The sequence below is a fragment of the Oreochromis niloticus genome, linkage group LG15 (genome assembly GCF_001858045.2).
Source record: "Oreochromis niloticus isolate F11D_XX linkage group LG15, O_niloticus_UMD_NMBU, whole genome shotgun sequence".
Taxonomy (NCBI): domain Eukaryota; kingdom Metazoa; phylum Chordata; class Actinopteri; order Cichliformes; family Cichlidae; genus Oreochromis; species Oreochromis niloticus.
Genome location: NC_031980.2, coordinates 4,237,968 through 4,255,040, shown reverse-complemented (window position 1 = coordinate 4,255,040; position 17,073 = coordinate 4,237,968). Strand labels below are relative to the sequence as shown.

The window sequence follows — 17,073 nt, the reverse complement described above, 5'->3', positions numbered from 1 at the left end:
TACAAGGGCACGTGCTCCGTACGCTGCATTAAAATTAGGTCGTAAATGTTGCATGTGTTCAGACACGCGAGGGGAGTTTGTGAGCATCGAATAGTGGCCCGGTTTCTCGGGGAGAGAGTTTGAAGGAGTGAATAAGCAGAAGAAAAGTGGCAAGAGGATGATTCACGCTGTGTGTGAATCACTCTGAAGGAAAGACGGAGAGACAGAAGGGGCAAGGGGGCAGGCTTGATGAGGTGGAAGTAGTCTACCTGGCATACACTCTCCCTCCAGCTGACTGAGCCCACGTTGGGCACACAGGAAGGCAGAGGCGCAGACGGGAGGGAGCTGACCTCAGATACACCGCATGAACTCCAGCGGGAGAAAAATAATCAGCTGCCGGGACTCACAAAAGCAGCACTTCTCATTACAATGAGCACTAAACAAAACTGGGGACTCGGTAGCGCACAGAGAAGTCAAACAGCTGAGCCTGCAATCGAATTAAACAAGCACAACACTCATTTCAAGAATTTTGGAAAATGTCATAAGCATCATGTATAATAAATTGATATATTGCTAGAAAAAATGCTGAGAAATTTTATAAAGAGAGCTTTTGAGTCCATTGTATCTAACTAATTTGAGCATTTATTGCAGTTTTGGTTCCACAGCAAAGAAAACAGAAGTAAACTAGCGCTAAAATGTTACGTTTGGGTAAAACGTAACATAAAATGTTACGTTTTAACATTTTAAACGTAACATAAAATGTTACGTTTTATGTTACGACGCAGGTAACATAAAATGTTACGTGTGGGCAAAAACGTAACATTTTACCCAACTTGTGTAAAAGTCTTTGACAAAGTTTCTAGTAGCAACTCGCTACTTTAAAGTTCCTCCTCCATGTCATCGTGTCCCAGGTATTCTGGTCATTACTCCCACCCACTGCCTCTGACTCACACTCTTGAATTTGTGAGGTAGATGAACCCCATTCTGCTCAAGCTGTCCATCAAGTGGCACTCTGTCAGGGGTGGCACTAAAAACAGCTCGCAGGCACCGGCAACTGGCAGGTACATAACTATGGTAATTATCCTCTAGTCATACACAAGCTCTAATTTAGCGAGGGCAGACTTCTGAAAACGCAGAGGAGCGCTGACGGACTGCTAACAGCCAACCACACGTGGAAGGACACATGCGTGTGCGCTGGCATCCGAAAAGGCGCAGATGTATATACACCCACACAAAGACTAATAAACATAATTGGTGAAAAAATAGGCACGAAGCAGAGGCAGCCAAGAGACGGGTGAAACAGGCATTTACATTTTCAATGCTTCCTTGAGCGAGAAACTGAATCTGCTCCATTCTCTAAGTGACCCTGAAATTTGACTTCCCCGCTGAGAGGTGAAGCAGTAACAATCCGGTTATGTGTGTTATTAGTGACTGTGCATAACATAGTGTCTCCTGTGAAAATATTTGACTGAAAAAAAAACAGGCATGAATCACAAGCAGTGCAACTTTGATGACCATCAAATATGACTGTTCAGTGAGGGAAAATTCAGCAACCAGGCCAAATAATTTCCAATAAATGAACAACGAAAAGAACTTTGTTTGTGAAGAGCATGAGCAAATAATACAGCTTCACAGACGCAGGTATTCAGTGCACATTTGGGAGATTAAATTCCCCGCGCTGCAGCAGATTCCCGCTCAGCTTCGAATTCAGCTTCGAGCGCAGAGTTGCCACTCTGCGCTCGAAGCTGAATTCTGCTCCTTCAATTCAATCTGACTTCAAGCAGTCTGGAGGGCAGAGCCCAAAAAGGGGCCCTAATGTGATTTGTCACTTTCAAAGCAGTGATGCCACAACCTCTGTGACTGACAGGTTCAGTTTATTGCGTTACAGTGAGTTAGTGTTTGTTTAGACACTAGCTCAGGGTATGGCAGTCTTACCATTTCAAATCAGCGGTTTACCATTGTCATGTTATGTTGTAAAGGAAAGACAGTCTGTTGCATTGTTTTGTTTTGTTTTTGAGGGACCATTATCTGGAAAAACTACTATAGTCGAGCCCTTACAGCCAGACTTGTACTGTGTTTCACTGAGTGACATCTGGCAGTTACACAAACACGGTTTACACCTATTTGTTCACATTTTAGAAATGTAAACAAATAGAAGTGACTATGAAAAGCTATTTTCCCCCTTTCTTAGGCATCATGTGTGCACCTCACAATGAAGGTTTTAAAAAAATCATAATAAAGTATTATTATTAGTGCTGTCAGTGTTAATCTCGTTAAAATGACATTAACAAGCTAACTGCGCTAACGCGTTGATGCCGTGCAGCCACACGCACGGGACGATCCGCTTTAACTAGTTAACGGAGATTTGCCGCCTTAATGCAGTTATGGTGTTAACATGATTTTAACGAGATTAATGCTGACAGCACTAATTATTATTAAGGTAATCTTGTGATTTAATTAATTGAGATAGATAGCTGTTGTTAGTTAACTTGACAAACTTCATGGTCCCATATATAAGCAAATACGGTGCAGAGCCACCAGTTATTTTGCTGCCACAGTGCACTCTCATGTGCGATGGCGATTTGCCTGCTTGGCTGTTGACTTCTACACGCGTGGGTTGTTGATTTTATGTGTGAGGAAATTTAAGTGCACAAGTGGCAATGAATACCTGCGCCTGTGAAATTAGGTTACTTGGTCGAGATTATGTTTGATCTCGCATAGTACTTATAACATAACCCTGACTCTGTATTTATGCTCCTTAAAAATGTGTGCCAAAATTACCTACAAAGAGGGTGGATGGGAAAAAAATAGACAATTCCAACCTTCAGTACGTCATCTGGCACCCTGCTAGGGACCTTCCATAAGCCAGGAACCCAGAAGAGAGAAGCCCTACAGGGGAAAGCATCTACAATGGGGCCCAGGAGTAAATAATTCACAGGAGTCCCTGTTGGCATGGTCGAGCCTTCAGGCTGTAGTTGCTCTGCCACTGCAGATGCTGTAAGGAGGCAGCATATGTCGTCTCCCTTTGGCTCTTTTCTTTTCTTGGATTCCTTCATTTGCCCGTCCTTTCCTTCCATCTTGATAAACCTCTCTCATGTGCCGTGCCCTTGCCATGCAAAGGACTCAAGCAGAATCCAGACTCAATGACATCTTTAATAATCCTGACCAGAACCAATTGGGTTTATTGGGGGAAATTCCTGCAGGACATAGAAGGGCTGTGGAGCATCAGAATTAGTTGAAGAGCAGAGGCTGTTTGTCTTTTTGTCTTTCTGCTCATAGAGCAGTATGCATTGCATGTACCTGGCAGCACCTGAGTATGACTTGATTTGTTTGGCTAATATGAATGACACGCAGGTGTTGTGTAATAATACGCTACACGGCCTAAAATTCTTGGAAAGGGTTTGTTTATAAAACAAAGCGCTGGTGTATTACAAGCATCCTGCAATAAACTAGTCTTTTGAATTACGGAACTGAGGAAGAATAGTGAGCTTTCTCTTACTTTATTCCGTCTTGAACGCAAGCAAGTGCTCAAACTTGAAATAAATCCAAATGTGGCATCACAAAATTACTGTTACCCTCCTGATTTTTAAGGTACTCTCTAAGGGCAAATTCACGGCAGATCTTGATTGAATCCACACATCAAAGCTCACTGTTTTCCTGTGAAAGCACAGTGGGGCTATTTCACTTCTTATTAAAGCTAACAGCTCAGGAGGTATCTGCTTCAGACTGCAGTGCATGCGGGATCATTCAGGCCTTTGCAAAAAATAAAGAAAAACAAAGAAACTGACAGCTGTTTAGCCATGCACTGTCACTGCAGTTCCCACAACTACAGTAGATGGCATAATTTGGTACATAAACAACCCCAATTGTGCCTACAAATCCCTCAGTAAACATTTAAGAACCCTTAGCGAGCACTGTGCAGTGATAATTATGATTTATCCGCTGTCTGTAGTCATCGTTTAGCCTTTTGCCATCATTAGCTCCGCTGTGACACAGACATCCTGCTGTCCCGACTTCCCCAGACCATCTGCCAGACTAGGCCATGCCAGCCACCAAACCAGCCACCTACACCCCTATGCCCCATTTGGTCTGGCATCTGTGTGCTCCACTGATCTGCCAACAAAGACTTACCGAATGTTTAAACAAGCCCTTGGATATTTGACAACATTCATTTTGCCATTTAAGCCCATGGTCTCATTTTGAGTCAGCAGTGGCTCCGGGGCCAGCCCATTTCCAGACCCCATGGTGCTAATGATACACATAATGCGAGAGATCAAAACTCCACGCGGAACTAGCCTCCATATCTGATTGGTTTGGATTCTGTGACCGATCTTGGATAAAAGATGATTATCAGTCCACGGTAGTTCTCTACCAGACAAAACAGACACCTATGGCCCCCCGAGCATAATAAGCCAATCTCAGCCTTTAATGACAGCCAAGGACAAGAGTCTAGACACAGCTGATTATCAGAGAAACCTCTGAATTGTTTCTTTTTTTTGTCTTGTTTTAAAGGTAACAGCTTTTGGTGCAGGAAAAGATAGATGGAAATGAGCAAGAAGGGTGGTAACTGGATGAAAACTGGTGTCTGCCAATCCTTTTACACAATCCAGAAACGTAACTGAAAGCCACATCGGGCTTTAAGGGTACACAAACAGAATATAAAATGCGCCTAAAATACAGTCTTTAACACTTCAGAAACTATAGCATCTGAACAAAAAAGGCACATATAAACAGTCTTGATGCATGCCAAGGTAAGCAAATCCCAAAAAGCTGATTCTGTTCATCTGGACGTTGCGTTTTCAGTGGAAGAAACGTTTCGTCACTCATCCAGAGACTGAAGAAGTCACTCGTTTGAGTGACGAAATGTTTCTCCTACTGAAAACGCTACGTCCAGATGAACAGAATCAACTTTTTGGCACATATAAACTGTTTGCTGCTCTATAACAGATGCTTTCACAACAGGCAGGCCAAACATATCGCTGCTGCCTTTCCTGTTTCCAGCATTGTCAGCCTACCATTCCAAGCGAGGACATTTCAGCCAAATTCAATCAGACATTTATCATCTTCCACCCTGAATAAGAGCATATGAGACCTGTCGTCATGTCATCAGCTATGATGACTGCATATAGATACAATTCTTAAACATGCTGTGTACACAGGACCACAGTGGCATGCACTGGCAGAGCAAAGCTGTACCAGTAGAGTAGATGGAAGTCATTATAGCCTATTTAATCAACACTCACTGTCAATTTATGCTGCATAGTAGTGATTCCTATGCAACAATAGGAATATGAGGAGAGGAGCCTTTCAGAACTATTTACATATTTTCAGTGCATTACTGTGAATAATACAGTAGTGACATTCCTGGATTTGATGTGGTTTTCCTGATGCTAGTGATATGTTCTGCCTTAGCTTTGTTCATGTTCTGCTGACATGACAAAAGAGTGTTAAATGAAGCGGTTTTATGCTACTGACAATTTTCACTTGCTTTTAGGATTGTTAAGCTAAAATACTTGTTAAGCGCTCACGTTTTCTCAAGAAAGTGTTGCTATCATCTCTCGTAAGTGTTACACTTATGAAACAGAACCGGCAGTCTGTCGGCGTCCAAACCATGTGGTGTGCAGAATGGAAGTGGGGGAGCATGTCCAACCAAACAAATGGCTGAAAAAAGAAATAACAAAAGCCCAGCTTCCCAAAGGAAGAAAAAAGACCAAGTACGCCAGTTCTTCCAAACTTAGCTTCATCACGCATCACTGAACGTGAAAAAACAAAGAAATGTACGTGTGTAAGAGAGAGGGATGAGAGAATGTGTCTGACACCTCCATTTGCTGTGCTCTTTTAGGCAGTGGATAGTTCAAGAGAGAGCTGTGGTCTCTGGAGCAACATCATTGAGAATCAGACATTTTCTTTACCAGCCCTCCTAAATGTACTATTGAAAACCAATTAGGCCTTTGCTGTGCTTATGTGCTTCACAGGAATCGTTGAAGGGAGTGAGAAAGGTCACCTGTCTCTTTAAGTCTTGACATTTATACGCACAGGTATAGAAACGATCATTCAGTGCACCCAGTGTGTGCCGAGTCTACCTCTGGTCTCACCTATGTGATTTATGTTACCAGGAGAAAGCTAGTGTGACCAAAATGTCAATTAATAGATTTCCCAAGAGCCGCTCTCTCGTCTCACCCACTTCGTCACGATCTGTACGCCACATAAAGCATCTGTTATGAATACATGGATGATGACAGTACAGTGGGAAAACACTGAGCTGATATTGATCATTCCAGTTACATCTGGACAAATTAGAGAGGAGAGGTGAGAAACTGATTTCTGCCCGAGGGCATGTCTGAATGTTTAACCATCCACTCGCATGGTCTGGCTACAAAGTGAGATATCTGCAATTTGAAATGATCAACGAGCAGTCTTTCATTAGCGCCGCTTCATTAGCACTCATGATCATTAACAAAGTAAGGCAGTTTTGGTGTAGTTCTCAGTTAAAGTTAAGACTCATTTGAGATGCTTTCTTCCAAAATCATCAACTTTTGCAAAGTAGATTAGTTTGGACGTTTTCGGCAAGGCGACAATTAGCATGAAAATGGTTTTGAAGTTGTGCCAGTGGCACTTCAAAACTCCCAGCTGATGTAATAGCTTACTGCAGATTCATAAACATTTGAAGGATCACAGAAAGTGAGCTTTAAGTGTCACTTTGCTGGGTTTAATTAAGAGCACATGCTTCCAAAGACTGTTTTTTTTGGGAAAATGATACTTGATGAAACAACACTGATTTTTTTTTTAAATCATTGTCTCCAAATTTTAAAATCACAAGTTTCGAACAGACAATAGACCTCAGTAAAAGTTGCTCCAATTAAGCAGCCAAACAGACTCACAAGACTGACTGAGAGATGAGGTTTTCAGTTCTCGCTGACAAAAGAGAAGAGGTGCGAAGGTCTGTACACGAGAACAGAGTTAATTAGAGATGAATGTGATCGTTTCTATGTTCCCCTGTCAAATGGAAACCATGTGTCTGAAAACCTTCCCTCTTCTTGTTACCTGCTAGGCTTGCCCTTCCTCCTTAAGGTTTCCATGGTAACACACCCACAGAGCTGTTCATAACACTTCAAATTCCATGCTCACCTGCACGGTGGGCAGTATGTATGGTACATCACCACTGAAAGTTAATTCTATTGTCTGGCTTATGTCATTTTGCCGAGTATTAATGCCAAGTGAGACAATTACACTGACTGATTGTGATACCCTGTATATTCTGTAGTATGTATATAAGTATATCACTAAATTAAAACAGTGTACCAAAAACAAACAAGCTATTCCTTTGAGACTGTCAATTCTGAAGCGGCTGAATATAACTTAAGCAAAGCAGGTGCAAGGTCAGTATAAGTCACCCCAGTGGAGGTAAATATTGGCACACTAATCACTGATTGGGATCTTGACCTGATAACTGGAAAAGACCAACTTGTTCAATATACAGAAAGCGACACACTGATTGAACAGCATGGAAGAGGAGCCAAATTGAGACCAGTCAATAGGATTGCCAAGAGCCACTGATTGTAGAGTAATAGGAGGTCACCTGCCTGAGGCAGACTAAATGAGTTACTGTTGAGATTCATGGCTGCAATAGTCTAAAGCACTGGCTTTTGCACATACTGAGGTATTTCTAAAGAAAAAGTCGAGAGTAACTCAATTAATCCAAAAGCACAGATATTTAAAGTTCTAATGAAAGAGCCATGTTAATATTGCGAAGGAGAGCAAGCACCCAGATGGAATTGTAAACTGCTGATCTTCAGTAAAATTAATGCCGGAGTAACTAGCTAGGTGCCAGGTGAAATCAGATTGGCATTTTGACACGACGCCTTAAAATCTACAAGTTACCAAGCTATCGGGGAAGCCAGCAAATTTGCTAAAAGTATTGGATAAGAGGTTTTAAGCCACTCCAAGTAAAAGCAGTAACAACACCAACATCACCACATCAATCTGACCTGCGTCCATCTTTTACCTGAACAATGTTATAAGAATCCTTTTTGAGTGTAGCAGCTTACTCACTTGTTTTCTGAGTGAGCTGTATACGGTCGATAATGTTAAGAGTAATGACTCAGTGGTTGTTATATCACTTAAGGGGTATCAAGCTTTACCTGAGCTGCAAGACATAAGACCTGTGTGTTAGATCATATTTTTGCTCATCTTCAACACACTATTATTAGGCTAGGTCCTTCGCTTTTTTGCCTCTGGTTTTACTGGATGCACTAACCATGGCTTGTTGCCAGACTCAATGTTCTGTTAGTGCGGACCATTAAGCATAAAGCCGACACGATAAGCGATCTTGATGATTAAAGGTCACCTGTAGCCTTAGCCACCATAATTTAAAAAGCTTTAGAAAGAGTTCTGTTGGATATGTTAAATATGTTTATCAATCAAGGGGAGGAGATAGCTCAGTAGGTATGATCGGAATGATCATAGCAGTACTGACTATGATCGGAAGGTCGGGGGTTCAAATCCACCGAACAGCTACCCTGAGGTACCCCTGAGCAAGGTGCCTACACACTGCTTCCCGGGTGCTGGATTGGTGGCTGCCCACTGCTTCACTGAGTGAATGGGTTAAATGCAGAGAGTAATTTCCCTAAAAGGGATTAATAAAAAATCTAGTCATATCCAGTTTGGCTTTAAAGCTAAAAATGGCACAATTACCGTATGTATTATTCAAAGAAAAAAGGACAAATTCATTTGTTTTTGTGTTTTATCAGTGCCTCCAAAACGTTTGATCATGTAAATCGCAGGAAGTTATCTGTTAAGTTGAGCCAATGACAGGTGCTAAAATACAGAGTTGAGAGTTGTGGGAGTTCTGGCTTACTCACTTGCAAAAAAAGAGGTTGCAAGAAAGATGGGGAGACAGCATTTTAGCAAAGAGGATTTCTGTTCCTGGTTCTTTTTAATCTTCATGTTGATGATTTGTTGAAAATATCAAGGAACCTTTCAAACTGGCTGCATGATTGGTAAACGTTTATCAGACCATATTATGTATGCAGGTGATCTTGTGACCTTCAGTCATAGTAAACGCTGCTCTCCAGGAACTCATTCACATTCTTCTTCTGTGGTGTGGAAATGATATAGATACAATCCCTAGAAGAGTGCCACCAACATTTGTAGAACAAATGACAAAGTTCCCCTGCATTTAAATAGTTGGATAATAATCGTATTATCTGTAGTATGGTCAAATATTACGGATCAAATGATGGATGATGAAGATATTTATAGGCAATGAGGAATGATGCAGAAGCAAACATCCTCCTATGCAAATTTTTTGCAAATTTTTCTCTATACAGACCATACTGTACACCTCTGTACAGGTCAGCATGCTTGTGGAGAAACTACAGGAAACCCGGTTTACGAAAACTGTAAACATGCAGCTTATGACGATAACATGAAATGTTACGGTGCGAGTGATGCGTTTGTAGCTGCTGAAGTCACTACATGTAATGCCTTATTGACAAATCTTAGCATGTATACATTTATTGACACGGTTGATACTTCTGACAGTGACATCATTGGGGTCTTAATGGATAGACGGTTTGGCCCTACACATCATCGGTCTCTACTGTGAAGTCACTGTTACAGTGGTGTAATTGTGGGTGTCGTTTATTTGATTTTTACCTTATTTGCTGCGTTTCATGTAAATTTTGTTTGCTCTAATGAACCATTAGCGCTATATAAATACAGGCCATTTACCATTAGTCTGGATTTTTTTTTATTCATTGAGTATAGCTTAGTATTAGTAAACATGTGAGGAACAGGATCAAGATGCGAGGCACATCTATCTAAACTGTAAGGGTGGACTGACCTTTCCCCTGCCTCTAGGTGCTAAGATGAAAGATGAATGCGTGTCTGTGTTAACACCGATTTTTCTTCAGCAACAAAACTGCTGACTTTCTGCTGGCAGCAACCCTCCTTCGCTAGACTGAGAGCCCCTGTCTCGACTGGTTCTTATTTGATCAGCTCCAGTTCCACTGGGACGACCTTTTGCTGGGTTAACAAAATGTCACATCTGAATTCACTGCAGGCATCAAGTGACTTGGAGACATGAGCCAAGCTCCCCTGGAACAGATTGACACCAAAGCAGCAGTGACTGAAGAAAAGGGTCATGGCACGCCAAGAGTCCAGCAATTAATTTATATCCGCATTGATAGTTGTTTTTTTTTTGTACTTGCAGGGTTTTCTGAGTTTTGGCAAGCTGCTGGCTCTTCAGCTGTGATAAAACTTGTCACTTTTTCTTTGAACACCTATCACTGCAAACGTTGTGTATATATACTAAATAATCTGGCAGTTTTCTTCCAAGCGACTCATTAATTCATGTTATAACTGTTTAAACTCACTGCTTTAAGTTTGAATCACTTGTAATTTTAAAACAATTACTGTTTTAAAAAACAATTACTGATTGTTTGTGCTCCTTTAAAGCAAAGCACAGTGCTCTGGAAGTGTAAATTCAATTATGTAGACAACTGATAAACACTTACTACACTGTGAATTTCTTTAATTATTAATGGATGTTACAGCTTTTTTGTGAAGCCTGGTGTGAAAGCTTATTCTCACGTGATTTGGCTGATGCATAAAGCAGACATCTCACATTACTTGTTCTGTTCACTACAAATAGAAAACAATGATGAATACACACAAAGATGGTTCTTTTTCCCTTCTTAAAATCTTTAGGCCATTCCTGCTGCGACTATGCTAAAGGTAGAAATTATACCTGCACAGGTGCACCATTGTGCTTCTTCTAGTCTTTTCACCAGGATAGTAATCTCTGGTCCCACTGGGGTAATTCTCCCTCCACAGTGACACAGGCTCCTCTGTTCTTCATTGAAGTCTCAATTTCACTCATTCATTCAGCTGGTAATTTTTTTCCCCTCATTCATCCTAATCCAGAAGCTCAGTCACATGATAGCATCTGAGGCCAAAGAGAGGGTAGGCATCACCTTCGATTTCTCTGCGAGCGGTAATGAGACGGTCTGCTTCACACCAGGGGAATTAATCAGTGTGCAGGAATTACCTATGTAATTGACTGTAGAATCAAACCCAAACCCATCAGGGCCCATCACGCTAACCTTTTCTTTGCTTCTTTTCTCCCCTCCTCACTGCCCCCGTTTTTAATCCCTGCTGCTGCTCGGCTGGAAGATTGCTTCGATGCGTGACGCTGATCAATCGCCTCGTCGTTGGCAGATGGGGAAAAAAAAAATGGTCCTGCGGTTACTTTTATAAAAATCAATGAGTCAGTCCACTTTGATCACCTTTAACTGCAAACTGCCATCTGCCCTGTAGTCAATCCCGCTGATGATAATGATAGTCGGGAGCAATGGAGACACCGACTTAAAGAAAAAATGTTTGCGGCTGTCAGGCTGACAAAGCAGAGATGGAGAGAGTCAAAACTAGCAGGGGGGTGATGCATGCTTGGTTAGTGTGATGTTTATTTCAGCACCCAAAGAACATAAAGTGTTGTGAGTATGACTGCGTGTGTGTGTGTGTGTGCATGTGTGTGTGTGAAGCGGGTCTAAAATAGGAGTGTGTGGGAGTTCTCCCTCCAGACCTGTCAACTGACAGACAGTTTCATGCCTCTGTGAACTAAAATGTCTCTGAGCAGAGTCCGCTGGGAAGTATGGACGAGCCATACTTTATTCAGTTCATTCATATTTACCACACAGGCTAAGAAACACTCATTTATTCATTTTATTAATTTCTATATTGGTCTACTATACCCTAACACATTTTACAACAAACACTCCAGAAACTCTTGATATCAGTGTTTTAAGCTTTATAAGTGGGAAAAAAAATGCAGTGCCAGTTTAAAATGTGCCTGTTCAGCACGAACGACTTACAGCACGAGTGAATGATTAGAGTCACTCATGGAAAGAGGAATGAGGCATGCCAGCAAAATACACAGCTGATTCAGATTCCCAACATTAAGCTGCAATGATTTAACAGCATTGGTCTTGGACTGCAATCCTGATATATGACATGAACTAGATTGATCTTCTATCCACTTGACGTTTAAGGAGACTCTCTGCTGTTTTATGGAGAAAATAGCCAAACAAACACCACCAAGCTCAGTGTTCTTAGCTAAAACTGAAGAGGAGACAGAGTCTTCAATTCATAAGAAATGAATCGTGGCTGAGTCAATAATTTCATATATGTTGAATGAACTGTAAGTGTAGCATTGAAAATCAAAAACTGTAAATTAGGCAACTTCATTAATCACAAGAACACTTGCTCTTAGGATCTAAAGTTCAATTGTTCACTAAGGCTTTTTGTAAGCTTCATCTTCTAGAACACTGGAAGCACAAAGAGATATATAGTTTAATTTAATTCTACCGGTTTCTCACTTTGTTTATCAGATGTACAAAAACAATGTGAAAAAAAAACACACATATAGAGAGTCATCATTAGCAGTGATTACCCCCCTAAAGTCTCCTTTTACGTTGTGCTTCAAATCTCTAAAAACATCAGCGCTTATTTGAGCGATTGTGATTCGTAAGGATGTAATTACTGATATACTTCAAAAACAATAATGGAGCCAAGTCTGCTATTTCAACACACTGCCATGTGAACTAATCTGGGGCCTTTCAGAGGGTGAAAAATGTGCTACCAGCATCCATCTAAGTAAATCTTAAAGGTTAACACTCACCCTTGCACGTCAGCCAGTAAGCAAGGCTCAACTATTATTTCTGTCTGACTGCAGGTGACTGTGTGTTATACTGCAGATGAGGCCAGGGTTTGAATTACAGTTTTATCTCCGCGAGGTGTGGGCGAATTGATGGTAAGGGTTTGCATAGCCTACAACAGAGGTTCATGAGCACATCATTACATCACTGAGACATACAGTAAATAACACCTCTACATAGCACAGGTATTATCTTTCCACACAGAGACACACACAAATCAATCACTGGCTCGGTGGTTAGCTGAAACATGGCTCTACTGGACTTTCTATAAATGCATCACAATGTACAATATGCCACCACCAGCAGAGGCATCTGGGTACACGTGAGAGCTATTATTAGGTTAGATATGATAAAAGCATGTAAACCTTCATGTAAGCAATTCATCTTGAGTGTCTGTCACTCATTTTGTCATAATTATAGACCCCTATATTGTCATTATAATTAATGCACTATGGCATACAATACCTGCGTTTTCCAGCGATTTACAGTGTACCAATGTCGGGGGGGTCAGAAAAAGGCTTTGCCCGCTCTTCATATCAAGTAATCTGAATGTTTGTGATTGTTGCAGCTGGAGCTCATACACTGACCCTGTCATTCATCAGTATACAGCAGACAGCACAGCACTGATGATGGAAATAAACACTGCCTCTGCGAGACTTTTTGCTATGCTGGTTGTTTGCTCTCAAACAACCAGCTAATATTTGTTTTGTTTATCATTTATTACAAATTTAACTGGACTTTTTGGTTTTCAGGAATTTCTTTCAGAGGGAAGTTGGCTCCAAGTCTGGAGCTTTTTTGGGGGGCGAGCTAAAAATGAAAATAAAGAAAGAGCAAGAAGTTGTGGAGGCACAGCTTCACAGCTGTGAAAAATAACTGCCAGGGCCTTGGTTCTGCTACTGGTCTATAAGTTATAATCAGAACCCAGCTGCTTTGAATATGCATTGAATAAGGTATGCTTCAGAAGACAGATCTAAACCCTGTAGCAGCTTGCTGCGTGCTCGCAGGAGCTGTTTAGCACTTACTGCTGTGGGAGGCAGAGCTTTAGCCGACTTTGTTGGCCAGACGGATCGGTGGTGATAATGGCCTGCTGGCCTCTCCCAGATCCTGTTACACTGCTGGGGACACACAAGCTGCTCTCTATTTAGCAGCAGTCGTCTCTGCTGTAAGCCTAGACTGTAACAGAAGTGGTGGCCACTTCCTCTCACCTCAAAGTAAAAGTCAGGAGGAAGGAAGAATTCCTCCTCTGAAGGAAATGAACATTTTAGCCTTGATCCTGCTGCAGTTTTATTTTCTATACATATAAGGAGGAGGAAAATAATACATCAAAAGTGCTGGAGTCGGTACACAGCACAAACGCTCTTTCATGAATTACTCTCATCAATCATTTGGTATTTTAACTGCGTCCTGTTGCTCTAAGATAATAGTTGTTCCCCAGCTTTGTTTTGAATTAAGAGAGTTTTCCATGTGGCTGTCTGCAGATAACAGCATCAGTCCAGATGGTTCACCTTTGTAAACGATCTCCTCTGACAAGACTCCAGACCATTTGTTCCCCTCTCTGTTGATTGTTATTGCTCCTTTGGCAAACGCCTGTCCAAGCAGACATGGCTGTATATGTGTGAAATTCACAAATACTACAACAAAAAATGAATAAATTCTGACAACAGCTCCTCTGCCTGTCTGGATGACCATGTGTGAGTCTATCTAAATATGTGCTATACATGCAATCAGGCAATAATATATCAATACGATGCATGCATCACGAATAGGTAAAGAAGCGATCCCTGTGTCTAGTTTGAAACGCACTGCAACGTAATAAGCAGCTCATGTCAGACTAAGGCTGGGTTAAGACAGGTATATTAAATTATCAGACCAGATCCAGTCTGCAAATTCTGGCCTCCTGCAGTGTAACAGTGGATGTCTTAATTTGTCATAAAAAATGGAAAGATCTCCAAATGTAGTCCGGAGAACACTAAATCATTAAGGTTTTCCATTTTCGGGATGTATATTGTAGGCTGAACTCTACAGGCAGGGCATTTCACAGACGGATATTTGTTTGGTTGTCAAAGGGAGGGAGAGAAAGCATGTAATTTTGCCTGTCAGACACCTACTGTAAGAAGCATGGTGAGATGCTGATTACATTTTCGTCTTCAATCCAGACAGAAGAACACTTCCAGAAACCAAGGGGGACAATGACAGGCTCACAATGTGCCCCTTACAGCGTGCAAAGAGACAGAATGGAAAGCAGAAGTTATGTGAACATGGTTATGTCGAAGTTAGCTGTATGGTAAAGTCTACATAAAAGATTGGTGATGAGATTAGCTGGGTTGCTCTGTGCTGAGGAGAAGGAACACGCTGTGCAGGAGCAAGCTAAACTGCTGATTTAATAAAGAAACAATATGAATAGATGGTCTGGAGCAGAAGCACCTGTAATAATGACTGAGGGCTTAACATGTGTAAAACAATATAAACAAATATGTGAAAGAGCCCGAGCTGACTTCTATCCAGAGTCCACCTTCTGGTTTGTTTTTGAGTTTTGAGTTTCCTCTGACCCCTGCTGCTACAAATGCATGAAATAAAGCAAATACTCCATGAGTAAATAAAGTTCTCTCCTTTCTTTTGTTGTGTCGTATTTTGTGCCTCATACGAAAACATTTGGAGTATGAAACATGGGGAATATTTCCCATCACATAACTGTTTACAGACAAAATTAGCAGGCTGTGGTATTTTATTATGATACAGTCACTCTGGGGAAAACAGCACTTGGAGACCACGGCATGACCACAATTACTTCGACCCTGTGCAATGAACTTGCAGAGCTGTTGCCTTTTAAATGATTGCTTCGAAGTTGGAGACCGTCATTTGCCAACCTTAAAATGACTTTGGCGCGTCAGGATGGCCATAGAATGTCAATGAGACAGTTAGCCTGCTATCTGTCTGCTATCAGTTTAAAATTAAATGGGCTCAAGCTGGTTTGTGATAATAAAAATCACAAATCTTTTGATGTTTCCTGAAATTCTGTTGCCTTCTACATACACAGAGATTTACATTAACTACTTACATTCAGAGTCAAGCCAGAAACTTCATTTGACTAACTGACACTGTCCTGATAGACACTGGTTTACTTGTGTTTTGGGCCTCTGTTTTCTTCCTCTCACAGCTCTAGGTTGGGTCGGGCAGACTGGGGAGGAGATATTATCGGTTCTTTCTTGGCCTCTACACCTGTGGCTCATTTTCCCTGCAAGTACTTAAAAAGCAGCCCAGGCATCCAATCTTCATCTGCTTAGCTGAGTGGTAAACAGGCCTCTTCATGAGCTTTTTTGTGTAAAGTATTCTTGTGTGCCAATGTTGTCTTTTGCTCCTCTTCCAGTACGTTTCCCAGTGGGCCCCGAAAAGCCGCTGCCATCATAACCTACTCACCTGTTTCGTCAAGCTGCTTCATTCTTGGACAACTTCCCTTGGAGCTGCCTCGGCTCCATCACCTGCCTGCCCTTCCTCCAGTGACCTGCCTGAAGCAAACCAGTATGCCCGTCCTGGACCCAATAGCCATCTGTTTACAAGCGATCCTGAACATTGTTTTTTCTCACTTTTGGGAAGTGCAATTTCACCCACCAGTTTTCGGCTGGATCTAACTCTCATCTCCTCCCTCTTTCTCTCTTTCTCAATCAGAGATGGGCAGTAACGCGGTACTGTAATCTGATTACTTTTTTCAAGTAACAAGTAATGTAAGGGATTACTATTGCAAAAACGGTAATTAGATTACCGTTACTTTCACGTAGGAACGCTGCGTTACTGCGTTACTAAAACCGTGATTTTTTGCGAGAATGTCTCATGACAGTGACGTAAGCGAGTGCGACGTTCGTGACAACAGCTGTGTGCAGATCAACAATGGATAATATATCGAGTGTGGGAAAGAGTATGAGCGTGCAGCGTTTAAAGCGTGGAAGTACTGACCTTACTTTGAGTTTGATTCCATAAAAAGTGACAAAAACATTAGTGTCCGTTGTGCGTGGGAAGAAAACTCCTTTTTACAGCGAAAAACAACCATAAACTTCCAAGCAAGCACCGAGTGCGCTACGACGTAATGTGAAATTCACAGAGAAACTCGCGGATTCTTCCACTGACCGCTGCAGCACACCTGCACCAGGGTAAACCTTCACCTGCCCCACTCCTGCTTTACAGGTGAAAATAGAGCAACAAGACCGCTGAGTCTTTGATTTTATTTATTTTCTGCTGTGTTTTACTTTCATCTATTTGAAAGACTGAGTGTAAACACAAAAAAATATTTTATTTTATGTGCTGGAATGTGCAGAAAATAGGTTTAAATGTTAAACAAATTTCTTCCAGTCAGAGAATGTTGCATATAATTAAATTTTTGCTT

General features: G+C 41.5%; 1 protein-coding gene across 2 annotated transcripts in view; it reads right to left on the bottom strand.

The window, feature by feature from the left end:
- Positions 1-17,073, bottom strand: part of plcb1l (phospholipase C beta 1-like) — a 117,567-nt gene that overhangs the window by 64,546 nt on the left and 35,948 nt on the right. The gene's annotated exons all lie outside the window — the stretch shown is intronic.